At 45.5% G+C, this 20,942-nt stretch overlaps 1 protein-coding gene across 3 annotated transcripts in view; it reads right to left on the bottom strand.

Annotated features, from left to right (window-relative positions):
- Positions 1-20,942, bottom strand: part of GNB1 (G protein subunit beta 1) — a 75,652-nt gene that overhangs the window by 30,260 nt on the left and 24,450 nt on the right. Inside the window, exon 2 of one of the 3 annotated variants that reach the window (XM_052653619.1) lies at positions 2,187-2,237. The exons of the other annotated variants lie outside the window; for them this stretch is intronic. The gene's annotated coding sequence lies outside the window, so the exon portion shown is untranslated. The remainder of the gene's footprint in view (positions 1-2,186; positions 2,238-20,942) is intronic. 3 annotated transcript variants of the gene reach the window in all.

Below are 20,942 nucleotides of genomic sequence, written 5' to 3'. Positions count from 1 at the left end.
CTACGATGAACTCCACTGGGTGTCCTGCGTGCCTTAGCAGGCCTTGCTGGTGGAGGCAGTGTGGCTGCACGTGGCAGGGGTTGCACATCCATCCCCCAGGCCTGACGCTCATCGGCAGGTGTAACCCCTCTGTGTCTGGCTTTTGGTCTGAAAATGGAGACAGAAACAATCCCTACCTCACAGGCCACAAGGACTCAATGAGGATCCACAAAAGGTCCTTAACAACTGACTGAACCACAGCGAAGTCTCACTAAATAGAACTTGTTACAAAAGCAGTTAACAGGATTTTCCACCTGAAATGATTTAGTAACAGAAAACCACCTCTTCCTTCACCTGCCACACTTCCTATCCAGCCAGTGAAATAGGTCTCCACAGAGGTGGAACTATGCCTAACAGTGGCTGCCAGGGTAACTAACCAGGGACTCATCAGATTGAGGCTAGGCAGCTCATATGCTAACTGTTCCTTCAGTTTAAAATATCTTTATTGAAAGTAAGTAACACAACAAAACAGATAGTTTGATACATTCTGAAACATTAACACACCTCTGAAACCACACCTCCCTGAAGACAACTAACAGGGCCACACCCCAAGTCTCCTGTGCCCCTCTGTAACTGCCCCCCACCCCCCAGCACCCACGCGTCTGCTTTCTGTCACTTTACACATGCAAATCCCACAGGATGCACCCTCCTGTGCTCTGGCTGTGCACCCTCAGCATGGTCTCTACAGGGACACCTGCCCTCATCCCTCCTGGGTAAGCACCAGGAGATCATGCAACCAGCATGCACTCAGCATATTCAGAAACTGCCAAGCTGTCTTCAGCGTGGCTACACCGTTTTTCAGGACCCCATCCGTGCGCTGGACTGGCCGCACGCCCTGGGTGCACTTAGTGCGTCTTCTCCACTGTAGCCACTGGAGTAGGTGGTTAGTGGTGTCTCGATGTGGTTTTAATTTGCATTTCCCAATGGCTAATAATTCTGACCATCTTTTCACGTGCTCATCTGCTATCTCATTATATTCTCTGGTGAAATGTCTGCTCAAATCACTTGCTTTTGTACTGGGTTGTTTTCTTAATACTGTATTTTAAGAGTGCTTTACTTATTCTGGACACAAGTTACCTAGAAGACATGTGATCTGTTAATATTTTCTGTGGCCTGTCTTTTCATCCTCTTCAGTGTCTTAGAAGGAGCAGGCATGTTTAAATTTGCCGCCAAGTCCAATTTAAAAATGTTCTCTTTAATGGACTGTGTCTTTGATGTCACTAAGAAATCCTTGCCTCAGAATTCCCTGGCAGTCCGGCGGTTAGGACTCCATACTTTCACTGCTGAGGACAGGGTCTGATCCCTGGCTGGGGAACCAAGATCCCACAAATTGCATGGTGGCAAAAAAGAGAAAAAGAAATCCTTGCCTAACCGGAAGTCCTGCCTGGAGAATCCCAGGAACGGCGGAGCCTGGTGGGCTGCCGTCTATGGGGTCGCACAGAGTCGGACACGACTGAAGTGACTTAGCAGCAACTTAGCAACCCGAAGTCTCAATGATTTTTCTATGTTTTCATGTAGAGGTTTTCTAGTATTAGGCTTTACGTTAAGTTCTATGATTCATCTTGGGTTAATTCCTGTCTGTGGTGTCAATTTCACCTTTTATATATGGATACCCAACTGTCTGCGCACCTAACTCATTCAATTTAGTTCTGCTTTCTAATTTAAATTATTTCAACTTGTGAAGAGTTGGAAGAAAAACATAAAGAACTGGATGCCCTCACCTAGTTACCCCTAACAACTGCGACACTTTTGCTTTATCTCTTCCACCTCATACAAACGTACTGGAGTTTTTTCTGGATTTCATGGCTTCACCTTCAATCTGTATCATCAGTTGGTACTCCAACTAAGACTTGATTACAAAGAGGCTCTCCCGCTTTCTCCTGGAAGAAGTTGGAGAAATACTGCTCTTGTCCAGAATGTGGACCATCAACTCCAGAACCTCACCCCTTCATGCTGAACAATGGAGGGAACCTTGGAAGAAAACATCTTTCTCTGGATCAGTCTAGTCTGAAAACCAGCACTGGCTTAAAAAAGAGATGGGCAAAATTATAACAAAAACCAGGTTCTTAAAAAGAAAAAAGAAAACCCTGGAGAAATGTAAACATTCTACTCTAAAAACTGATAAAATCAAATTATATCAAAATTACCTTAATTCAGAAGTGCTGCTGGTTTCTGTTCTCCCAAACATGTAAAATTGTCTGCAACAGAGAAAAGGCTGTATTTGCATTGATTAAGGTTGTGAGGCACAATATTCCATACACTTTAAGAAGCCATGAATTCGCCCCTTCCTTGTCACCATTTCTTTCCCGCGAATCACTGAACAGTACTTTGTATTAACAGCGTTAAGTTCTCCCATGTGGAAAAGAAGAAAAATGATCTCAATTTCTTAAAAAAAAAAAAAAAAAAACAAAACACCTTAAAAATGCTTTAGGGAAAATACTTTGAATTAAACTGAAAAGAATCAGGGGGAAGGTGTTACCAGAAAAATTACAGCAACAACAAAAACAGAAAAATCACTGTAATTCAAGACACTTCTAAGATTAACCTCCTCCAGATGATCTTATGTGAATGTCCCCTCAGTGCAGGCAAATCAACCTGGACAGACACCCTGCCCACCCCTCCAGCCCACTCCAGCTGCCTCGGTACCATCCAAATCAGACCTCCTGTCCAGAATGCCAGGGCAGAAGACACGGCAATAAGCCTCCAGACCTGCCTCTCATCATACTGCAGCCAGTACAAAAATAAATTCCATTCTAGATTTCTTTGGAAATGCGAGCTTGTTCTTTCCCAGAAACTAAGTTTCGATACATTTTAACATGCTCTGGTAATCTCTCCAAATGATACTCTGTCTGGAAGGGCCACTTTGGGATGTTTCGCAGGTTACCTCCTGCCTAGTGATCAATTCACTATTATGCTTACAAACTCCCATACACGCATCTAATCTGGGCGCTGGGACACGCATCAACAAGCTGAAATGTCCCCCAGCTGAACTGTGAATTCTAAGGCATTTATTTAACAAAACAGTTTTACTGTTGAATTATGCTGCATATGTTATAAGCAAGCACATACTATTTATCCAGCAATAAAAGTCAAGTATAGAAGAAACAGTGCGGGGATTCCTCAAAAAGCTAATCACAGACCCACCGCACGACCCAGCAATTCTACGTGCAGTTATACGCCCGAAGAACTGAAAACAGGCACTCAGTCCCCACACATGGATGTCCACAGCAGCGCTAGTCACAGCTGCCAAAAGGTAGCAACAGCCCAAATATCAGCAGATGAACAAACAAATGAGGCCCAGCCAACACAATGGAATCTTGTTCATCCACAGAACAGAATGAAGTGCTGATACAGGGACAACACCTTGAAAACATTACGCTATGTCAAGAAGCCGGACACAAAAGGTCACATACTGTATGGTTGTTTACATGAAACACCCAGAAGAGGCAAACCCACAAAGACAGAAGGCAGGGGTTGCAGGGACTCTGTGCACAATAACAAGGACACAGGCTCCTCCTGGGGAGATGGTGTTCTGAAATTAGGGAGACGCAATGGCTGCACAGCTCTGTGAATTACTAAAATGCCACTGATTGTCCACTTCAAAATGGTTTTATGAATTTTACCTTGGATGAGAGGAGGAAAAAGTGCTGTTAACAGGTGCATGGAAAAACAAAACCAGGGACTTCCCTGGTGGTCCCGTGGTAGAGACTTGGCACTGCAGATACAGGAGGCAGGGGTTTGATCCCTGGTGAGGGAACTAAGGTCCCACATACCTTGGAGGCCAAAAGATCAGAGAGAGGGAAAAGAGGAAAAACAAAACCCAAGCCAACCAGCAGGTATGGAATAAGAGGGAGACAGGGTAGACTATGGCTCACGCTCACAAACCTACTGAGCGGAGCTCTGAGCAGTGGGCACCGAAGGCTTCACCCAGACATCAAATTTAAAAGAGGGGAATGCAATCTTGGCACAGCTGACTTTTGAGACTGCTTGTTCTCTGTGGTGGGGGCTGCCCCATCTCCTGGGAGGTATCAGCATCTGGCTGGCCCCAGCACCCCTTCCCCAGCAGTGACAACCCCCAATCTCCAGACACCACTAGTCATTCCATGGGGAGAGCAATACTGGTCCCAGGTGACAGCCACTCCTTCAAGGTGACTGCTGCCCTCAACTGGATCTCCAAATTCAAGTCCTTTCAGGGATTTTTCACATCAAGAGACAAGAAGACAAAAGTATAGAACAGTCAGAAAAACGCATCACAAGTTTGATCTAATTCAAAGGCCTAGACTGTCTTGTGCCCAAAGAATGAAACAAAGTTCAAGTTGCCTATTCTGTGGGAGCCGAGAACATTTGCCCTCTAGCTACAGAGGGTGCTGAGAGCACCTCTGAACCCCTCCCATTCCCACCCCACTGCCTGAGATTCACAGGGAGTGCTGCCCAGACTCATTTCTGGGTGAATACAAGACCCAAGTGTGGGTCTTCTTCTGACTGCCCAGCCCATATAACCCAGTAGAGGGAACAAGACCACAGTCTCAGACAGCAGCGTATATTCAGTTCAGTTCACTCAGTTGTGTCTAACTCTTTGTGACCCCATGGACTGTAGCATGCCAAGCTTCCCTGTCCATCACCAACTCCTGGAGCCTACTCAAACTCACATCCATTCAGTCGGTGATGCCATCCAACCATCTCATCCTCTGTCGTCCCCTTCTCCTCCTGCCTTCAGTCTTTCCCAGCATCAGGATCTTTTCTAGTAAGTCAGTTCTTCGCATCAGGTGGCCAAAGTATTGGAGTTTCAGCATTAGTCCTTTCAATAAATATTCAGGACTGATTTCCTTTAGGATGGACTGGTTGGATAGCCTTGCAGTCTAAGGGACTCTCAAGAGTCTTCTCCAACACCACAGTTCAAAAGCATCAATTCTTCGGCATTCAGCATTCTTTATAGTCCAACTCTCACATCCATACATGACTACATGATCCTAAACCAGAAGCACCACTTTTACAGGGAATCAGACAAACCAGGATTTAAAAAACCAAAGTCTACATTTTATGAAGCCACCACACTGACCAGAGGCAAAAGGCACAGTGGCAGGTGAGCCATACCTTGAACCCCTAGGAGCCTAGCACCTCAGCGCGCTCCACTGAGCCTGGCTGACAGGCTCACAGGGGAGGGCGCAGCACAGGCAGTCAGAAGGAAGCGTGGCCCCTGGGCTGCAGGCGGGCGGCGGACACCCCAGTTACCCTGAAGCCCACCAGGAGGGTGCGGCTACAGAGGGTAGGAAGGGGTGGCATGAGCACACGCTGAGTATTTCTTTAATCTTCTTAGAAAGCAATCCAGTTAGAAAGAGAAGTTGGAGGAAAATACAAACATAAACTTCAAGAAAAAGGCTCCAACATTTAAAGATCAACTTTTAGTCAAATTTAAAGTATGTAAAATAAAATTCAAATCATAGATTTACCAGTGTAAACACACAACTGTAAAATCAATTTTACAAGCAAATCAAACATTTTTAATACCCCAAATAAACAATGCCTCGCCCACCCTGACACTGCTTTTAGACAGTTTTCTGCTGACCAGTGGCGAGCCTCCAGGAAGAGGGGTGTGAGCCCTGTGTCCCTCCCTCTGGACCTCTGTGGACGGCCCACTTATGTAAACCTGTGCAGCACAAAGTTTCCAGACCACTCCCTCGCAGGGACAGACAGCTGCACACCACACCCCTCCCAGCTCTGGTTTTGGAAGTCAAATCCCTTGACCATCCATTCACTCCACAGAAATTTCCATGCCTGTAATGTGAGAGTGTGCCAGACACTGAAAACACAAGGCAACAAAACCAATGTGTGCGCTACCTACCTGGGTCCTGCTACATGCAGAGAAGCAAGCGTGAGAAACTATCCCAGGGGGCACAGGACCAACACAACTAGACCAACATGGCCCAGAGCAGAGAGGCCAGTGCACAAAAGCAAGGGGCTGGGGGCTCAGCTGTTCTCAGGCCCACAGACACCTGGTTCCCTCAGGCAAGGTGCTCGACTGCCAAAGTCTACTAGGCTAATATCCTCAGAGCAGATTTTCGGAGATGGAATTATTATTATTGTGTCAAAGATTAGGCACTTAAACAGTCTTGATAAGATCAACTAAGCCAATGTTTTGATTCAGTGTAGTTGTTAATTTACCAATATTAAATATCTGTGATGAACTTCCTTGTACATTTTGTAGTACATCATGAGATTTTAAGTACCAAATACTAGTAATTGTATGATTATTGTTTTTTTCAGTATTTTTTAAAATCTAAAACCCAAACCCTTTATAGAGACACACGTGGAGAATTCCTTTACTGATGATGTTAAAATTTCAGATCAAGGAAAGGTCCTGGGAATGACTCCTCCTATATCCAACACAACCCCAAGACAGCAAGAGCACACAGGTGCCTGGTTTCTTCTCTGCAGTTCTGAGCTACCCACACCTGGCCAGAACAGACATGAGGGCACTGATGAGTCCTTACGCTGCTCAATGTGAACAGTCATGCATTCTGTCACAAACTTTGAGGTGTCTAAGTTCTACTGGTGGCACTGAGAATACGACACACACACACACCCCCCTTCATCTTTCTAAAACCTGAAAAAAGGCTAAATTCCAGAACAATCCAGTCCTAACAGTTCTGCCAAAAGGACTGGGCACTTGTACAAGACAAAGTAAACTTCTCAGTTCTAATTAATTCTCTAGCACAAAACTGTTCTGAAGAGTGGGAAATGATAATGTGAAGAAGGTCCCCTAGCCAAATTTAGGAATAAGTCTGAGGGCAGCAGCCCTCAGGAGACATGATAACCAAGTGTACAACATTTGAACCTGGTTAAACCCTGAATTTAAAAAAGGGCATGAAGACATTCTGAAGAAAACTGAGGAAATTTAAATGTGGACTGGATTTGCCATCACTGAATCCATGTTCAGATTTTGAGATAAATGTAAAAGAACATTCTTGTTCTTGGGACAGGCTGAAGTTGTAGAGATAAAGTATCTACACCTACAACAATCAAATGGTTCACCAAAAAGCACACAGAGAAAGAAAATGTTACAAATTACTAAATCTTGGTGCAAGTACAGAATGTTCACTGCTCCATTTAGATTCAAAAGTTATTTAAAACTAGGTGTATGATACAATCGACATTTAGTATAGAAAAACTTCAAGCAAGGAATTTAATCAACATGTATTTGAATTGTTCAATGGCTTCCCTGGTGGCCCAGACAGCAAAGAACCTGCCTGCAAAGCAACAGACCAGGGTTCGATCCCTGGGTTGTTAAGATCCCCTGGAGAAGAAAATGGCTACCCACTCCAGTACTCTTGATTGGAGAATCCATCCCATGGACAGAGGAACCTGGAGGGCTATAGTCCATGGGGTTGCAAAGTTCAGACATGACTGCACAACTAATACACAGAGTGCTCAAGTGATCAGCTTCAACTCCCTCCCCAATATTTAGCAGGATACAAAAATAAAAATTCTCCTTCAACTGTTAAACAAATAAAATTAGGTGGCTCAGTGCTCAAGATTTCACCTGCCAATGCAAGTTCCATCCCTGGTCCAGGATGATCCCACACGCCTCGGGGTAACTAAGCCCGTGTACCACAACTACTGAAGCCTGCGCCCTAGAGCCCATGCTATGCAGCAAGAGAAGCCACTGCAATGAGAACCCCGAGCACTGCAACCAGACAGCCCACTTGCCACTACAGAAAGCCTGCACAGCAACAAAGACCCAACACAGCCGAGAATAAATGAATAAAAATAACATTAAAAAAAAAAAAACCTGGGGGAGGAAAATACTACGGCCAACCAACAGCAAACATAGATTTAAAAACACACCGTTGCAGTGATCAAATAAAAGATGAGATTACTTGACGATAAAGTCAGAAAATAACATAACTATTTTTAAAAATTAAAAAGAAAAATTTTTTTTCACTGACCAATATAGTAAGAAAGAGCTTCTGTAGTAGCTGGAAAACGTGGCACAATAATACATTCATGATTTAATGGCTTAATCAATGGCATTTTAAGAGTGAACATTTTTTAAAAGATGAATTAACCCAACTTTTAGTTTTTCATATTTCATTAATTTTTCTTCATTTTCTCAGTGTTTTAAGTGCTATTTTCCTCAGGCTGGCTAGAGGTTTATCAATTTGATTTTTTCAAAGAGCCAATTTTCAGTTTCACTGATTTTCTCTACTGTGTTTCTACATTCACTTCCACATAATTTTGCTCTTGTCATTACTGTCCTCCTTCCACTTGTTTTGAAATCGACCTGCTCTTCTTTTAGCTTCTTACAGTAGAAGTTTAGACCGGTAAGACCAGTTTTCTGTAGTCAGCATTTAATTCTTTATACTTCCCTACAAGCACTGCTTTCACTATGCTCCACAAATGCTAGCATGCTCTGTTTTCGCTTTCATTCAAATTAAAATATTTTCAAGTTTCCCTTATGATGTAATCTTTGTTTAATTTACAAATATTTGGGGACCTTCCAGACAGTTATCTGTTACTGGTTGCTAGTTTAACTCCACTGTAAAGCCCCTGACAGCTCCAACCACTGGGTCCTTTCCAAGTCTGACCAGCCTGTAGAACACTAGCAGCCACACGTCGCGGTGACATGCTACAGGGACGTGTCTGGAGTCTCATGTCCGCACCATCATTCTTGAGCAGTGTGAAAATGAAAGAACGTGCTGGGCTGCCATTCCCACCATCACAGTCTGGGGTGAGCCAGCTCCGTGTGAAGGTGCAAGGGGTGCCCAGGAATGCCTGTGATGCTCCAACCAGAAACAGATCTGGCTGCCAAATAAAAAACCTCTAACGATATTCAGTTAGTTTTAAAATTATCTTGTATTTTCTTGCGTTCATTAAAAAAGTCACACTTCATTGTGGTTTCCACATGTTACAATAAATCTCTTGGGGAAAAGTTATGAGGAAAAGTACTTATTTTTTGCAGAAGGGTGGTAACCTGTCCAATATGACCTGCAGAATTCCAACTTTCTCCCAATTTAGGTCTACCTAGGAGAATAGCTCTAATGTTTGCAATGAAAGAGTAACTTTACCATCAAAGCACAGCAGTAACTACTGAACATTTAACACATTCTTGGAGGACGAGCTATGGAAATATATAGCCAGAAATGAATAAAAACAGCAATATGCTTGAAGCACAACTATACCACCACCTCTCCCTGGCATTGATCATTTCCTCCTGGAACTATCTCAATCTCCAGGCGGAAAAGACGCACCATGGTCCAAGCATAATGAAAGAAAAGACACTGTTATCAAGATACATCGTATTTCAGAACACCAAAGGCAGGACCCTCAAAGTTTCCACATGGAACAAACTGGTGCTACACAGGATCAAGAGTCGGCAGCATCTTACTTCCCAACAGCAACTCTGGAAACTGGGAGAAAACAGTGCTGTCCTGAACTAACTCCAAGCAAAAATCATACACTCTAAGTCCAGGAAGACTCTGGAGGACATTTTCCCCCAAAAGTGGAAAAAAGTGGAAAAAATGAGAAAGATGTCACAATTGGAACTCAGGAGATCCAGAGGAGACACAATCTTCTCCTCCACCCTCTTCCGGCCTCATGTTCGGGGGGTGAATGTGCTCTGTCACAGTGACATCCGGGAGGGCTGACCCCCAGGCATGCACGTGGGTCTCAGGAACCACTCTAAGCACCACATCTGCAGTGTACCCTTTATGTTATGGACAACTAAACTGATATAGAGTCTACGCCCCCAAACTAGATTTCTAATTATGTCTGCGAAAAAGATATAGATCAAAAGGTTAATCAACCATAAAATTTATCAAATAACTATTATGCACCCAATGCTATCTTTGCTAAGTACTTTACAGCCATCTGATTAACTCCTCAGCAACGCCAACGGGTGCGTACTGCTATCACCATTCCTTGGCATTTCAATTCTACAAAATTACAGAAAAGATACCTAAGGCAGAGGAAGGTCAGTAACTGGGCTCAAAGCTGCACTAAGACCAAGTGGCAGAGCTGGTGTGACACCCGGCAACTGGATTTGAGCCCAGGGGCTTACCCTGACGCAATACTTACTGCCATTTAAAAACAAGTCTGTGTGCAATTTTTAAAAGAAAATCAGATAAAAAATTAAATGTGTTCCTCTGCTCAGAATGTCCTTGCCCTCTCTTCCCCTCTGCCAGGAAACGGTACTTGACCTTGAGACAGAGCTGATCATACACACCCCCCGACCACCATGCTACCCAGCCACCTGGCTTGTCCAGTTCTCTGACCACTGTCGCGCTGACCCCAAGAGGCAGTACCTTGGATGGTGCCAAGCCTTCATGGCTGCTCTGAAGGGAAGGGGCCTGTCAGGTTACAAACCGAGTTCCTAAGAGCTGCCCCAACTGCTCCTCTTCCAAAACCTGGTCTCAGGACTGTCCCACGCTCCCCCTCACCCCAGTCAGAGCTGACCACACCAAGGACAAGTACCCTCCGGCCAACGTCAGACAAAACTGTGTCCCCTGATGCTGTGGAAATAGAGGCAGCGAGTGGGACATGAACCTGAGGCCTGTGGCAACCCACCCACCACAGCTTGGACTAAGCGGCAAAAAGAAGAGGATCACGGACACACGGGAGGGGCGCACTCCCCACGGTTCCTGTCCCATCCCAGGGCTTCTGCATTTCAGACTTATAAAGTGATAGCAAGTCAGGCCATGATCTCTTTCCTCATTTCATGGCTTCACCAAAAGTGTCTCCGAAATTCCCACCTGTCTTAATTCCAATCACATAACCCATGCCTCCCACCTGGGTAATGGCAACCGCAGACCTTGCTCCCCTTATTTGACTTGTATGAGCAACACCTGGCATGCCAGTCACCTCCTGCTCCCTGAACACCAGGTGAGGGGACCCTGCTCTCCTGCTGCCCCTCCTCCCTGCTGCGCCCCTTCCTGGCTACACCCCAGGTCCTGCCCTCTCAGGCTCAATCTCATCACAATCACAGGCTTGCCTTTCCAAACCCCATGACAGTCCATTCCCCACCCTCATCAACACAGAAAACCCTGCCCCAAGCTGCCACCCAATCCCACCAATCTCCCTTTCTCCCACCCTGGACTCACTCCCACTGCTGGCCTCCTTCCAGCTCACAGTCTTCATGGAGCCTACTATTAACTTACTCCCCAGCCATCTCTTTTCCTCTCCAACCATCTTATTCATTCATTACCTGATTTAACTTTCTAAAGGAGAGCTCTGACATCTGACTCCTCCTATGGAAGAAAGTTGAAAGGGCTCGTACCTTTCAAGGTGCTCGTAACCACCACACATCCGGGCACCTTCCCCAGGACTCAGATTAACTGTGTCTGAGGATGGCGAAATACACGGACCACAAACGCTCCAGGTGTACTTGGGTCTCTCTGCCAGATCTGAACCATGATCCTGACCATTAGTCCCTCACAAAGAAATCTGAGAAACATGAGTGTATTCTTCCCTTGAAGAGTTAGAGACAAATTTTAAAAAGTAAGATATTCCCCCACATTCAAGAATAGGAACCTGCTTCCGAAACTTCCAGGCTGAAGACATGAGCATATTTCCTACAAAAATGGAAACATGGAAGGCACTATGAGCTGAAGTGTCTCTGAAGCCACTGTGACTTACAAGGGGGCCTGGAAATGGGCAAGGACAGACTCTGCGCCTTCAGGCAGCCCAGAAGCTGGCAGTGCTCTGCACTGTGCAGCTCAGCCGAAGGCTGTATGGATCACGTGGTCACTGTCAGAAACGCATTCTGCAAACCCAGCCCTGCGCCGGTTCAGGCCAGACTGAGGCAGGAGCACTTACAGGCAGACTGCCTGACTGCACTCGGAGATGCATTTTTTTACAAACTGAAGGGTTGTGGCAGGCCCGCCCATGTTTAGCAAGTCCATTGGCGCCATCTTCCCAACAGCATTTGCTCACTTTGTGTCTCTGTGTCACATTTTGGAATTCTTGAAATATTTCAAATCTCTTAATTATTACTGTATTTGTCATGGTTATCAGTGATCCCTGCTGTTACTAATTTGACTCACTGAAGGCTCAAACAATGGTCAGCACTCTTTAGCAGTGAAGTGTTTCTCATTTCAGGTCTGCACAGTTGTTTAGAGAGCATGCTAGTGCACACTTAGTGCACACTTACAGTGCACAGCAAACACAACTGTCATGTGACTGGGAACCAACCACAGAGTCGTGCGGCTTGTTTTACTGAGGGAGCAGGACCGAGCGCACAGGAGCCCCTAGCTAAGCCTGTACTTCCAGTTTGAAAACACAGCCACACTGTCCAGCAGCACTGAAGCAGGACGGAAGCTGTAAACTGTTTACAGAACCTCTGGCAATGAATGGTCTATGAGCCTTCTTTCACGCACTCTACACAGCTCTGCCTGGTGTCAGGCACTGAAGCAAGGGGTCCACGCACCAACCTGCCCCGGCACTCAAGACTCTCTCACCTGCATAAACTAAACCCTGCTGGACAAAGACAGGAATAGACATAGTAACTTTGTTTTCCCCACTCCTGAACCTACCCCAATTGCTATCCCTCTCTTAAATGCAACCTTGTTGGTACAAAAAAGTTCAGTCATCAAAAAAAAAGGGGGAAAAGGGTGGGAAGGGAGAAGGGGATCACAGAAAAGAAGTGGAAACATAGCGAAGAAACCGGCATCAAAAATCTGTTTCAAGAAGGATCTATACACACCATACACATATCATTCTGGTCCCAGACTTTCCTTCCTAATTAAACTTGAAGCAAGCAAACACTCAAGATAGAACTCTTTGATTAAAGAATCGTTAGTCGTAGGAATTCACCAAGAAGCTTACTGAATATAAGAAAACCAAGCTATAAAAATCAAAGTTCCATCCAAGTTATTCATTTATTAGAAATGATTAACAAGTAAATGACATAAATAACTCCTCCCCTCACAGGAGTAATAAACACTGTGCTTAGGTCCAGGATAAGGAAAGCACTCCTTGAAGAGAAGCTGGCATTTCCCTGGCCATGACAGAAGGGCGAGGGCAGATCTTTGCACATAACTGGATGCTGTGAGCTCCTGACCTACAAGAGTTAAGTGAGGACACATACTTTCAGAGACCTGAGAAGAAAAGTGTTTGCACATGCGTAGCCTGGCACAGGGGCACAGTCACCGGACTCTTCACCCTACTCTTGGTGCCAAAGAGTCTGGCGTCAAGGGGCCTCCCAAATATTTCTTTAACATTTGTTCACTCTTCTCTTTAGTGGACAGTATTTCCTCCTCCCAATCATACTAATGTAGTAATTAACAATTTGGTGAAACATGGGGTGATCAAGAATGTGAATTCTGACAGTTATTTTTCTTTTAAAGCCAAAAATAACATTGGGCTTCCCTGGTGGTAAAGAATCCGCCTGCCAATGAGGGGCCATGGGTTTGATCTCTGATCTGGGGAGATCACACATGATGAGGAGCAACTAAACCTGTACACCACAACTACTGAGCCTGTGCTCTGGAGCCTGGGAGCCACAACTACTGAAGCCCGTGCACCCTAGAGCCCCTGCTCCACAACAAGAGGCCACTGCAATGAGAAGCCTGCACACTGCAACCAAGAGGGGGCCCCACTCTCTGCAACTAGAGAAGACTGCACAGCAACAAAGACCCAGGACAGCCAAAAATAAAATAAGGTTATATTTCAAAGAAAGAAAAATTACATTAATTCAGAAAGAAAAGGGAAAAGGTTCACATACTGTTGAACCTCTTGAGGGATGTGTCCTGGAAAACAATGACACAATGAAGACATTCAAGAAAACCAGGTTACGTGAACAGTATATTCTTACTTTTAATAATTTCGTATTTTTATTACCATCTCGTCCTCTGTAGTCCCATTCTCCTGCTTTCAATCTTTCCGAGCATCAGGATCTTTTCCAGTGAGTCAGTTCTTTGCATCAGGTGGCCAAAGTATTGGAGTTTCAGCTTCAGTGTCAGTCCTTCCAATGAATATTCAGGATGCACTAGTTGGATCTCCTTGCATTCCAAGGGATTCTCAAGAGTCTTCTCCAACACCACAGTTCAAAAGCATCAATTCTTTGGTGCTCAGCTTTCTTTATATATAGTTGAACTCTCACATCCATACTTGAATACTGGAAAAACCATAGCTTTGAGCAGATGGACCTTTGTTGGCAAAGCAATGTCTGCTTTTTAATATGCTGACTAGGTTGGTCATAGCTTTTCTTCCAAGTAGCAAGTGTCTTTTAATTTCATGGCTGCAGTCACCATCTACAGTGATTTTGGAGCCCCCCAAAATAAAGTCTCTCACTGTTTCCCCATCTATTTGCCATGAAGTAGATATACTATCTACTTCATATTATCTACCACATATATCATCACTGGATAAATAAATACACTGCCCAATTACCTGTGCTATTTGTCAACGGGGGGAAAAACATAAAAGTAGAACTCTGACATTATTAAGAACTACATCTTTTAGGAAATGGTTAATTCTAGATACGAAAAAAATGACTCGACTTCCCCTACCTCAACCCACCAGAAAGTTTAACTGGTCTAGTCATGGCTCTTTTGTTTGCCAAGAAAAGGAAAATTCCCATGGGAAACGGAGGGATCCGACAGGTCCCAGGACAAGAAGCACAACAGGCTCAGGGTGTGGCACTAGACACGAGACACAGGATCCAGCGCCCAGTGACTGGCTCCTGGTGACCCTTCTAAAGTTTGGATGGCTGCACTTTCCCTATCTTTCACCCTCTCTCTTAACTTGTGCGTGGTCCAAAGCTGACTGTAACTTCACACCCCAACCACCAACCAGTATCAGCTGTGTCTGTCTGTGGCCCAGGAGGGGACAGCTGCCCCTGAGATGGGGTGGGTGCCTACAAGAGAACACAGGTTGGACAAAAAAGACTAGTGTCTTTAATACAGTAACACACTTCTCCCTGCAAGTTACATAAGCTGTATCTCTTCTCTCTGGTACCATTTAACTAGTTGGCAAAGACGAGTCATAAAGTATCATACATAAACCTAAATATATACAGCAAGTAATAATTTGGTTTTCAAAAACTTACAGTCAACACATGCAGCCCTAAAAGAAAAAAAAAATCTGCAGAATCTCTTTAATATTATTTTTCTTTAAAGCGCTCATGGCTGTCCCCGCTGTTTTACCACTTACATGTCAAGAACAGGAGAAAGGGTCATGGTCAGAATCAGGGCATCTAACAAAGACAGACACTGTTATCTTGATAAATCATTTATATTCTCAGTTCATTTGTCACAACTGTCAAGAAAAATTACAGGCTACCAAAGGTCCATTTTTAAGTTCCTTAGATGATAAATTTCATTTTTTCCATAAAACACACATAATAAATGCCGGTAAAACCTCTTTATATTTGACACCACTAGTTTTCCTGCAGGTCTTTCAATTTCCCCTCTGGGGAAAGACAGCCTAGAATGACTGAAATTTGATTCCTGGACAGGAAAAGGTCCCACCTTCCACCTTCACCTGGCTCCTCCAGGGGGTAACCCCTTCGCCTGGAAGGCCCCACGTCCCAAAGCTGCAGGGATTAGTTCAAGCAGACTGTGAGCTATTAAAACTGCGGTACTCAAATTGCATGGAAAGATGCAGCAAACTCCCAGGTTATAAGACAGTTTGAAGTTGAGACAAGCACAGAGAAACCTGACAGGTGACAGACACCATGGAAGCGGCTAGCTCGAGACGGTTCACAGTTCCAACAGCAGGTGGCGCTACAGCCTTTCTGATGACGTCATATCCTTACAAAGCTGAGTTTCCGCGGTTGCTTGGAGAAAACAGCACTGCCCAAGAATCCAGGAGGACCAGGAAACAAAGACAGCCATGTCCTGCAGATTCTGAGTGTGAGAAGCTATAATGCCCACTGGCTAATAACAATGGTTTGTAGTTGCTGTACATCTGCCAAGTCATGTCTCTTTGCAACCCCATGGACTGCAGCACACCAGGTTTCCCTGTCCTTCACCATCTCCTGGAGTTTCCCTAAACTCATGTCCACTGAGTCAGTGATGCCATCCAACCATCTCAACCTCTATCGCCCCTTCTCCTACTGCCCTCAATCTTTCTCAGAGAGTCAGCTCTTCGCATCAGGTGGCCAAAGTATTGGAGCTTCAGCATCAGTCCTTCCAATGAATATTCAGGGTTATTTCCTTTAAGATTGACTGATCTGATCTCCCTGCAGTCCAAGGGACCCTAAAGAGTCTTCTCTAGCATCACAATTCAAAAGCATCAATTCTTTGGCACTCAGCTTGCTTTATGGTTAAGAATAAAATAAAAAAGTCTCCTCCAATCTATGGGTATTACATTCTCAAAGGGCTGTAAGTTCTTAAGACATAAATACTTATACTGGACCTAAGGTCTCAATGCAAAGAAATAGACGAAAACAATAGAATGGGAAAGACTAGAGATCTCCTTCAAGAAAATTAGAGATACCAAGGGAACATTTCATGCAAAGATGGGCTCAATAAAGGCCAGAAATGGTATGCAACTAACAGAAGCAGAAAATATTAAGAAAAACTGGCAAGAATACAAAGAACCACACAAAAAAGACCTTAATGACCTGGATAACCACAATGATGTGGTCACCTACAGCTGGACATCCTGGAGGGTGAAGTCAAGTGGGCCTTAGGAAGCATTACCACAAACAAAGCTGGCGGAGGTGATGGAATTCTAACTGAGCTATTTCAAATCCTAAATGATGATGCTGTGCAAGTGCTGTACTCAATATGCCAGCAAATGTGGAAAACTCAGAAGTGGCCACTGGACTGGACAAGGTCAGTTTTCATTCCAATCCCAAAGAAAGGCAATGCCAAAGAATCTTCAAACTACCGCACAATTGCACTCATCTTACCTGCTAGCAAAGTAATGCTCAAAATTCTTCAAGCCAGGCCTCAGCAGTACATGAACCGAGAACTTCCAGATGTTCAAGCTGGATATAGAAAAGGTAGCGGAGGCAGAGATCAAATTACCAACATCTGCTGAATCATTGACAAGGCAAGAGAACTCCAGAAAAACATCTACTTCTGCTTCACTGACTATGCCAAAGCCTTTGACTATGTGGACCACACAAACTGTGGAAAATTTTTAAAGAGATGGGAATACCAGACCACCTTACTTGGCTGCTGTGAAACCTGTATGCAGGTCAAGAAGTAACAGTTAGAACCGGACATGGAACAAGGGACTAGTTCCAAACTGGGAAAGGAGTACATCAAGGCTGTATATTGTCACCCTGCTTATTTAACTTACATTCAGAGCACATCATGGGAGAAACACTGGGCTGGAAGAAGCACAAACTGGAATTAAGACTTCTTGGAGAAATATCAATATTCTCAGATATGCGGATGACACCACCCTTATGGCAGAAAGTGAGGAGGAACTAAAGAGCTTCCTGATGAAAGTGAAAGAGGAGAGTGAAAAAGCTGGGTTTAAACTCAACATTCAGAAAACGAAGATCATGGCATCTGGTCCCATCACTTCATGGGAAACAGATGGGGAGACAGTGGAAGGGTGACAGGCTTTATTTTCTGGCTCCAGAATCACTGCGGATGGTGATGCAGCCACGAAATTAAAAGGCGCTTGTTCCTCGGAAGGAAAGCTATGACCAACCTAGACAGCATATTCAAAAGCAGAGCCGTTCCTTTACCGACAAAGGTCCATAAAGTCAAGGCTGATTTTTCCAGTGGTCATGTATGGATGTGAGTGTTGGACTATAAAGAAAGCAGAGCACCGAAGAACTGATACTTCTGAACTGTGGTGTTGGAGAAGACTTTTGAGAGTCCCCTGGACTGCAAGGAGGTCAAATCAATCAATCCTCAAGGAAATCAGTCCTGAATGTTCATTGGCAGGACTGATGCTGAAGCTGAAGCTCTGATACTCTGGCCATCTGATGCAAAGAACTGACTCATTGGAAAAGACCCTGATGCTGGGAAAGATTGAAGGCAGGAGGAAAAGAGAACGACAGAGGATCAGATGGTTGGGTGGCATCTCCAACTTGATGAACGTGAGTTTGAGCAAGCTCTGGGAGTTGGTGATGGACAGGGAAGCCTGGTGTGCTGCAAGAGATCATGGGTTCGCAAAGAGCTGGACACGACTGAGAGACTTAACTGAAGGACTCAATAAAGGAAACTTTTAGGTATTTATTTTAGCCTGGGGCATTGTGAAAACCCCAGGGACACTAAAGGTGCCATCAACTGGGGAGTCTCTGCATGAAGATTCAAGTCTGGGCCACAGAGGAAAGTGGAGGGGATGAGAGGGAGGGGAGGCAGAACAGCAGGGAGGGGTGTCCCACAAACCACTACTGTGGGCCCCACCTCCACCCAGAGCCTCACCTGGCTCTCTGTCCCCCTGCTCTAGGTATGGGCTGTAAAACTGGACAATAACCATAAATTCACCAAGAGTAGGAATTCATCAAGAAGTGACTTCCTAATCTTTGTGTTCCCGAAACAACACCCAAGAGGAACTCAGTAACTGATTACTGCAGGGCACATCCCAGGGCAGGTGGGACACGTATCCTGAGGGATGCACAGGCGGCCCTGAGGACAGGTGTTCACGGGGAGCTGCCATTCCTGCAGGGAGACAGGAGCTGGTGCTGAGGGTCCCAGGAGACGGTGTTCAGGCCAGACCCTGCACGTGGCACAGAGAGCATCAGAAACACTCACCAGAGAAGGCCCAGGACGCAATACTTGTGTGGTATCCCGCCCAAACACAAAATCTAAATCTAACCCTGAGAAAGCCCAGACAGACCCAAAGGGTCATTCTCCAGGACAACCAGCCTGCACTCCTTAAAATGTCAAGGGAAAGAACAACAAAGGCAGGCTGTTTCTGATGAAAAAAGAACAGACCCGACCTCTAGATGTAACTTGTGTTCCTGGACTGACTGGGTCCAGACAGGGAGGAATAGCTGTAAAGACAGTATGGAGACAACCAAAGAAACGTGGAGAAAGTAGACAGCTATCAGTGTGCAACTTACTGATTTCAATAGCTAACTGTGCTTATATAAAAATATGTGTTCTCAAAACATAGGTACTGAAGTATTTAGTGGTAATGGCGGAAAAGTGATGCAAATTTTGCACTCTACTTCATGATATATTTACATTTGTTTTAAAGTACAGTGGCATGTGCACTAGGAGAGTAGACACATAGGGCCTGGCTGGCAGCACGTCCTCCACCGGGTGACAGCTGGAACCTCGCAGCCCCTTCTGGCAGCACCCCCAGAGCCAGGCCTCTGTGGGGGGTGGTGACCTTAGCAGGGCTGGCTCTTAGCTCACAAGTGCAGTGTTCCTTGAAGGGGCCTGGGGGGACAGGAGGCAGTAAGGTGCCATGCCCTCGCCCTGGTTCACTACCCACTGTGGTTAAGAAAAACTTTTTCTGGACATTGATGGAATGAGCCTAGCAGAGAGAGGAAGAAACTAAGGAGAGCTCAGTGGAGGAAACAGGAATCAGCCCTTGGCAATTCGCAGAAAGACACAGGCAGGGGACACCCAAGGCCACGAAGCGCCCCCATAGCCCTGCCGTGCACTAGCCCCATGCCAGGCCTCACCTGGCTGAGGTGTCCTGGGCCTGCGGGGTGCTGGGCCGTGCCTCCCACGAGTTGCAACAACCCCGGATGTCCTTCCCTGCCACCTGTCAGCGGAGCCGTGCCCAAACTGCAGGCTCCCGACAAGCCGAGGGTGACAGAGGCGGCAGCATGGCAGGGGGCCGTTACCAAGCAGCTGCCAGCATGGAGCAACTCCACGGGAACATAACTGCAGTCAGACCCCTGCCTCCGTGAGAGCACATGGGCAAATGCAGACAGAGGTGCCGCCCAAGTGGCTGCTACCTTGGCAAGGAAGTGGGGGCTGCCTGCCGCCAGAGCAAACACACACGGACACTTGACACAGTAATGAGACGCTCTGCGAACACCCCTTGAGGTGACCTAAATGCCTCTTTTGTGACTGGAGCCCCAGTGCTCACGTTCTGGTACCTTTCACATACTGCTGTCCTGTTAACTACAAGGGAATTTAAAATTAAACCGAAGAACAAACAAGTTCTTGCCCTCAAAGAGGTTATTTTTAGACCCTCCTCAGCACAACTTCCACAAAGGAATTCTCCTTCCAAGGCACTTCTAGTATTGATACACGGACATTCCAATTTCAAGTATCACAGTGAGATTTCTAAGGGAATTTAATTTGGAGGAATTTAGAAAACCTATCTATTCTTCTTGTGTACAGAATGCTCCATTAGCTTAGTGTACACTAGCACATAACTGGTAACAGAAGATCTTAAACGAAAACAAGACACAGAACGTTTTTTCTGTGGAGGCCATGCTGCACAGCAGTTAAAATCAAAGGTTCTGTGACTCCAGGCCGCTGCTCTGCCGGTGAGGCCTGTAGATGCCACACTGGCCAAGAGATCGGTGCAGGAGTGGTGGCAGTTTCCCGTAGAGGCCCAGAGACACGTACCACAATTCCGGGCACATTTTCCCATCGCAGAAGCAGCCACAGATAACACACAGAACAGACATGGGCACGCCAATAAAACTGTCTATGAACATAAACTTGAACTTCGTATCACTTACCCATGCCACAAAATAGCCTCCTTTCCATTTTTTCACTATTTTAAAACAGAAAAACCACTCTGAGCTCATAGGACACACACACAAATGGCAGGCCAGAGTTTGCCAACCTCTGGTTCACAGGATGGTGCGCAGCAACTATTATCTGGGAAAACAGCCTGTAAATCCCAGTCTCAGACCCACCCAACACTTGGCCCCCACTTTATCACAATGGTGGTCCCTTGCTGGCCAAGTCCGCCCCTGCTGCTCTGCAGTTGCATCTGTCAGACCGAGGAGTGCATGCACACTTCAGAGGCACGTGGCACTCCTACAGTCCAGGAGATGGGCTTAGAGTCTTTAAATCAAGTTA

The sequence above is a fragment of the Budorcas taxicolor genome, chromosome 16 (genome assembly GCF_023091745.1).
Source record: "Budorcas taxicolor isolate Tak-1 chromosome 16, Takin1.1, whole genome shotgun sequence".
Lineage (NCBI taxonomy): Eukaryota > Metazoa > Chordata > Mammalia > Artiodactyla > Bovidae > Budorcas > Budorcas taxicolor.
Note: the sequence above shows the minus strand (reverse complement) of the source record. Positions and strands in the feature narration are given on the sequence as shown.